Consider the following 6619-nt stretch of genomic DNA (forward strand, 5'->3'; position numbering starts at 1 on the left):
CACCCACCCACCACCCTCCCACCACCCACCAACCACCCACCAACCACCCACCCAACCACACACCCAACCACCAACCAACCACCCACCCACCACCCTCCCACCCACCAACCACCCACCAACCAACCACCCAACCACACACCCAACCACCAACCAACCACCCACCCCCCACCCACCACCACCTCCTTTCGTTGTATGGCTTCTAAAGCCAGGCTGGGGGTGGTGTGGGCTACCGTGCCGGTCGGCAGGTGCCTGTTAGCGGAGCGGTGGCTTTCTGTTGTTGTTGTTTCTGTTACGCACCGCGCGCACGCCCAGGATGAACGATGTCAGCGGGCTGCCGCGTCGAGCTCGAGGAGGTCCGTGGGGGTGGGGGAACTGAGCCCGGGGCACCGTCATCACTGGTTTCGGATGTTCGCCACTGATGTTCGCCGTGAACCTAGAATCTAACTCGGGGCTGGGGGGGGGACGCACGGATTTCGGATTATTATTTGGCTGCGGAAAAAAAATGTCCACGTGATAAACCGCTTTGTTGTGAAGCATCATCACGGTCGTTGCGCCCGCGGTGATGACCGGGGCGGTCCGCTGGACTCGAACCGTGAACCTTTGCAACAAGTCACGGCGGCTAGGAGATGTTAACTACCTCGCCTGGTATACAGGGGGCTCGTGGGTTTGATCCTGACCCTGACGTCTGCTGCTGTATATTCGGATTTTGCGTGTGTGTCTCTCTCCCTGTGGACGTGTGGATTTTTTCTCCGGGTCCTCCGGGTTTTCCCTAAATCATAACCAACATCACGCATTTCGAGTGTTCGGCTGCTTTCAGTGTCCACGTGATGATAAGCCACTTCGTTGAGCTATCGTTTGTGGCGAGGTCGCTTCTGAAAAAGACCTTTACCTGGTAAGTAAAACATTGTTTTAGTTGTATCTAATTTTACTGATTTGCTTATCATTCCAATACTTTGCACTCCTGCTGTGTTTTTGGTACTGTCTGTTGTTGAAACGCTCTGACCCCGTGCCCACACTGGACATGTGGGGAAAAAAAGAGCTTTACAACTCATCGGATTTCTCCTGCAGCATAAATGATAAATATTCCCATTCCGTGAATAGTTGTTCCCCTTTTATCTGGCAACAAAACAACTGTGTTAAGATGTTAAAACACAAAATTGAAACCTTTTACAAGGAATCACGTCTGCATTAACCACAATACTTGTGGTCAGAATGCAAACAAAAAACACACTATGATAATGTGATGCATTGTCTTTGAAACTGTTTGTTCCACACCAGAGACAGCTTTCTTTTGAGCCTCGTCTCAGACGGTGTTAGACCAGAGGAAGCCAAAAGGCGTTTGCACCTTAGTGCGTTAACCACCACTACGCTACTCAAATGACAGTCGGCACACACACACGCACCCATAGCTCGGTTATCATTTTCACATTTTGCCTTACAGTAGAATCCAGGAGGCCTCCACTGGCTCGAACATATTCGATCTCCCGGCGTGGCACCTCCGTGTCCACGCAGCGCTTATGAGAACTCAACAGTTGGACCGTGTAGGCAGCTCGCCTGTGGTGGGGTAAAGCGTGGATAACCCCTTCACCTCCTCCAATGTACCGAACCAGCGTGTAGATGAGAAGGACAAAAATACACTCGAGAGGGGGCCCAATTTAGAGCCCCCTCCCCCCCCCCCCCCCTCTTAGAGAGGGCCCTTCTGCCAGCGGTAGCGTGAGCAAGCAATTGCAGGGTTGCGCCTCTGCCCTTTGGCGTAGTTGTATGCACTTGGCCACCAGGGCATATTTGAACAGGAACACTTGACGTGTTTTTTTGAGACAGGTGATCCGTCATGGTACGTGCACTTTCACGAGTGGAACAGTTCTTGTTATTTTTTTTGTTAAATTCCTGGCTTATCACATTCGGCTGAAGAGCTAGCTAGCCTCTCGATTAGCATGGTTGGCTACGTACGGTGCAAAATAAGTTCAACATACATATATAACAGACAGCCCATAGAATAACACTACCCAGAGACGAACACTACGCAGATGTTGAGGCGTTACGGGAGGGGGACACGCGATTGTAGGGCGGTGGCCACACACACGTCCGCTACGGCCACCACCCTGGGGGGCTGTGGGGGACGCTGTGATCCCTCCCAGCCCCAACCCTCAGAGAGGGACAGTATAAAAGGTGGGACCCGGGGAGCTGAGGGGCAGTTCGACTCAAGCAAGATGAAGAGCCAGTGAAGAAAGAAGATCGACTAGCCAGACCCTGGGACTCCTTTGGCTCGCTGTCCTTTTGAGGGCCGGGCGAAGCAAGCCAGGGTGCGACGCCAGAGCCGAGAGGGCCGATGTCCTTCTGAGGGCCGGGCTCGTGTGGCTGGTGATCGGGACCTGCGCCGAAGCTGGGCCAGGTCAGACAGCCTCCTGAGAGAGGACCAGGATAGCGGGAACTAGGGAGCTAGCGTGGGCTAAAGCTCGGGGAACGTTCCCTCTGTAGAGTACGGGTGAAGAGGCCGTTACCTTTTCAAATATCAGATTAGCCAATGTAGAGTGAAGTGTCTGTAATAAATACGTGTTGCCTCCAAAGAACAAGTCTCCGTCGTCAATAAGGCCACTACACATACACTAACACTACCCATAGACTAACACTACCCATAGACAAACACTACCCATACACTACCCTTAGACTAACACTGCCTAGAGACCCAACACTGCACCACCGATTAGCACGGTTGCCTAAGTACGGTGCCAAAGAAGTTCAGCGTACAATTGATCATAAGATTATATTATCCGGTGGTCCCAGTACCGATTCGTTGAAACCGCTCCAAAAGCTGTGATCGAGATCGGCGTGTGTGACAAAGTGTCAAATATATACGATACACTATACTCCTTATATAAATTAAACAATGAAAATCATGCACTACTGTTTATACATCACCCCCATGCTGCAGAGTCTTCGAGATTGAAGTGGCAAGTACGGCACAGTAAATACAGTAACTTTTTTAAAGTAGGATATACATTTTTGTCTATTTGTATCTTTATTTATGCCACTTTCATGTTGTAAACACATTTGAAATACTAAAAAAACGTGTAGTGTAGCAGCGCCGACTGGCGGCCAGAAGTAGCAATTGCGGGTGCACCCACCCAAGGGGAGACACTATACACGGCAGAGTCCACAAAGGGGGAAGAACTGGAGCAAGGGTCATGGAAGGTGATCCATCTTGAAGAAGCCCCCAGAACCAGCAAGAAGGTTTGAGAAGGGGGGCGTGGCCAGAGTGAGGCCGGGCCCCGCTGGAAGCCTAAAAGGGGATGAGAGAGGGAGCTCTGGGCTGTCCGTGGGAGTCGAGGTCGTCTCGTCGTTTCTGCGTCTTCATTGCCGCCGCTGTCGCCGCCGCCGTCGTCGCTGCCGTCTTTGTCATCGCTCGACATGGCCGCTGCTGGGTAGTCAGCCAGCTATCTAGTCAGTTAGCGCCATCGTTGCTAGCGGTCAGTGTTGTGTTATGTGCTCGTGAGTGGAAGTGCAAGTTGTGAGTGATAAATAAGGTCCCTCTGTAGTGTATTGTCTCTGGAGTCCTACATTAAACATGTACACAACACCCAAAAATATAATGTCATTCAAGAATGAGCAAAAATAAGCTATTTTAAAATAATGATTATTTGGTAATTGTCCGGCGTTTTTATTAAAACCCGAAGCCGCCGGATAATCGATAATCCACGGTACATACAGGTGCATATGTGTCCGATTATTTTTGACATCCACTTATTGGCTACATTCTTTGACAAGCACGAACATGGTCCTTCGGGAGGCAGGATGTGGCGTGGGAGTTTGGGGGGGGGGGGTCCCTGTTTTTAAATGTACCCAGGTAACTGACCACAAAAAAATTATCCTAAGAATATTTTTAGTTATTCAGTGTACATGTATAGATTCAGTTCGGGCTCTCATCCAGCAGTGGATTGACAAAAGGGCTTTGCATTCATATACTTGTTACATTTAGTCGTTTGCAGATGTAGAAGGTTTGGTCGAGGGACCTCGTGGGTCTCCATGTCTGATGTAGGAGAATATTTTGACTGGACGCCATGCATGTATATTGAACTTCTTTTGCACCGTATGTAGCCAACCGTGCTAATCAACTAAACTGTAAATTTTGATTTAAAGCTTTCGTGACTGCAGGGATTCATATTCTTGGTTCTTTCGGTAAAGTCACGTAGAAGGGAAACAATAAAATAATAAAAATATAAAACAATAAAATTATCACGACGTTTCGACTGCAACACAAGCAATCATCATCAGGTGTGAAAACCACATCAAGAAAATTTGAAAAAAGTGGCGGTTTTTTAACGTTAGCACCACGGATAGCGATTTGACAGTTTGTTCAGATGGACGAGTCCATCTATGTTCGGAAAAGAGGAGGGGGGAGACGAAAAATAATGGATGCGGTCTGAAAGCCACCTTAAGCGTGATCAATCAATTAAGACCCGAAATGGTTTATCAAATCCTTCCAATGATTGCTAAGCCAGAATCCATCTTCTCGGTTGAAATTGTCTCTTGTGTTTGTATATGTGGATAGCCTCATGAACGAATCTCTCATGGTAGCCAGATGGCTTGCAAAGAACCTCTGTTTTGGAGAAGTCAATGTCATGTGAACCTACTGAATTCTAACAATGATCTGCCACGGCCGAGGTGTTGGTCCTACCGTGTTTCAGGTCTGCTTTGTGTTCAAGAATGCGGTCCGAGACATGTCGTTTGGTTTCTCCAATGTAACTACTACCACAGAGGGAATTTAGTTTGTAGACGCCAGGGTACTGTATGTCCGGAATCACATCTTTTACAGACGGAACCAGATCACGGATTTTATGAGACTAACGCCATCCAGACTGCCACTCTGCGCCCAACCTTATGTAAGAGGTACGTGGATGACACTTTTGTCATCTGGCCACATGGCCGGCCTGCTCTAGACCAATTCTTCGACCACATCAATTCCATACACCCAGCCATCAGATTTACCATGGAAGTCGAAAAAGATGGCAAGCTACCTTTTTTGGATGTCCTAATAAAAAAGAGACCTGATGGTTCATTGAGCCACTCTGTCTACAGGAAAGCTACCCATACGGATGCTTACCTGAAACCGGATTCCCACCACCATCCATCCCAGACGAATTCCCTCATCAAGACTCTGCACCATAGAGCCCAATGCATATCTGACCAGGAACACATAGCCAGTGAACTCAAGCACGTACACCAAGCTCTTAAGGCTAATGGTTATTCCGACTACACAATCCGCAAAGTTATCACTCCAACCATGAAGAAGGACCCTCTTGAGGAGCCTTTCAAAACCATCACTTTACCCTACATTGCGGGGATCACAAAAAATATCTCCAAAATCCTGAATAAACACAAGATCCAGATCCGATTCAACACATTACATAAAATCCGTGATCTGGTTCTGTCTGTAAAAGATGTGATTCCGGACATACAGTACCCTGGCATCTACAAACTAAATTGCCTCTGTGGTAGTAGTTACATTGGAGAAACCAAACGACATGTCTTGGACCGCATTCGTGAACACAAAGCAGACCTAAAACACGGTAGGACCAACACCTCGGCCGTGGCAGATCATTGTTATAATTCAGTAGGTTCACATGACATTGACTTCTCCAAGACAGAGGTTCTTTGCAAGCCATCTGGCTACCATGAGAGATTCGTTCATGAGGCTATCCACATATACAAACACAAGAGACAATTTCAACTGAGAAGATAGATTCTGGCTTAGCAATCATTGGAAGGATTTGATAAACCATTTCGGGTCTTAATTGATTGATCACGCTTAAGGTGGCTTTCAGACCGCATCCATTATTTTTCGTCTCCCCCCTTCCTCTTTTCTGTCCATCTGAACAAACTGTCAAATCGCTATCCGTGGTGCTAACGTTAAAAAAACCGCCACTTTTTCAAATTTTCTTTATGTGGTTTTCACACCTGATGATGATTGCTTGTGTTGCAGTCGAAACGTGATAATTTTATTGTTTTATATTTTAATTTTATTGTTTCCCTTCTACGTGACTTTACCGAAAGAACCAAGAATATAAACTGTAAATTATTGTTTTTATTTCACCAGGTAAGCCCGACTGCGCTGCATAGCTCTTTTTCAGAACCGGCCACAAATGATTGCTCCACGAAGTGGTTTATCACATGGAAATATATCAGCCAAATAGCCACATTAATTTTAAGTGTGGAGGGAAAACCCGAAGGACCCTGAGAAAAATCCACGTGACCATGGGGAGAGAGACATGCAAACTCCAAATATCCAATTGTCAGGGTCGGGATCTAACCCACGACCCCCTGCATATCAGGCGAGGGTAGTTAACATCAAGCCACCATGGTGCCCTGTTCATAGGCATATAGGGAGGTCAAAGGACCTCCCTATATGCCTTTGACCTCCATGTGAGGTCAAAGGCAGGGCCATCCATAGGAAGGGTGCGGGGCACCGGGGCAAATCCCACTGTGAGCTCCCTCCCCCACGACGCCTGCACACTAAACCGGAAGTATTACATCTGAGACCATGACGCAGTGCGATTAGGGAGGGGGGGGGGGCAGTCGCCCCGATTCCCTGTGTACCCTGGGTACGGCTCCCTCTACAGAA

This window comes from Petromyzon marinus, chromosome 58 (genome assembly GCF_048934315.1).
Source record: "Petromyzon marinus isolate PM22_M1 ecotype Great Lakes invasive population chromosome 58, UKy_Petmar_22M1.pri1.0, whole genome shotgun sequence".
In the NCBI taxonomy this organism is placed as follows: Eukaryota; Metazoa; Chordata; class Hyperoartia; order Petromyzontiformes; family Petromyzontidae; genus Petromyzon; species Petromyzon marinus.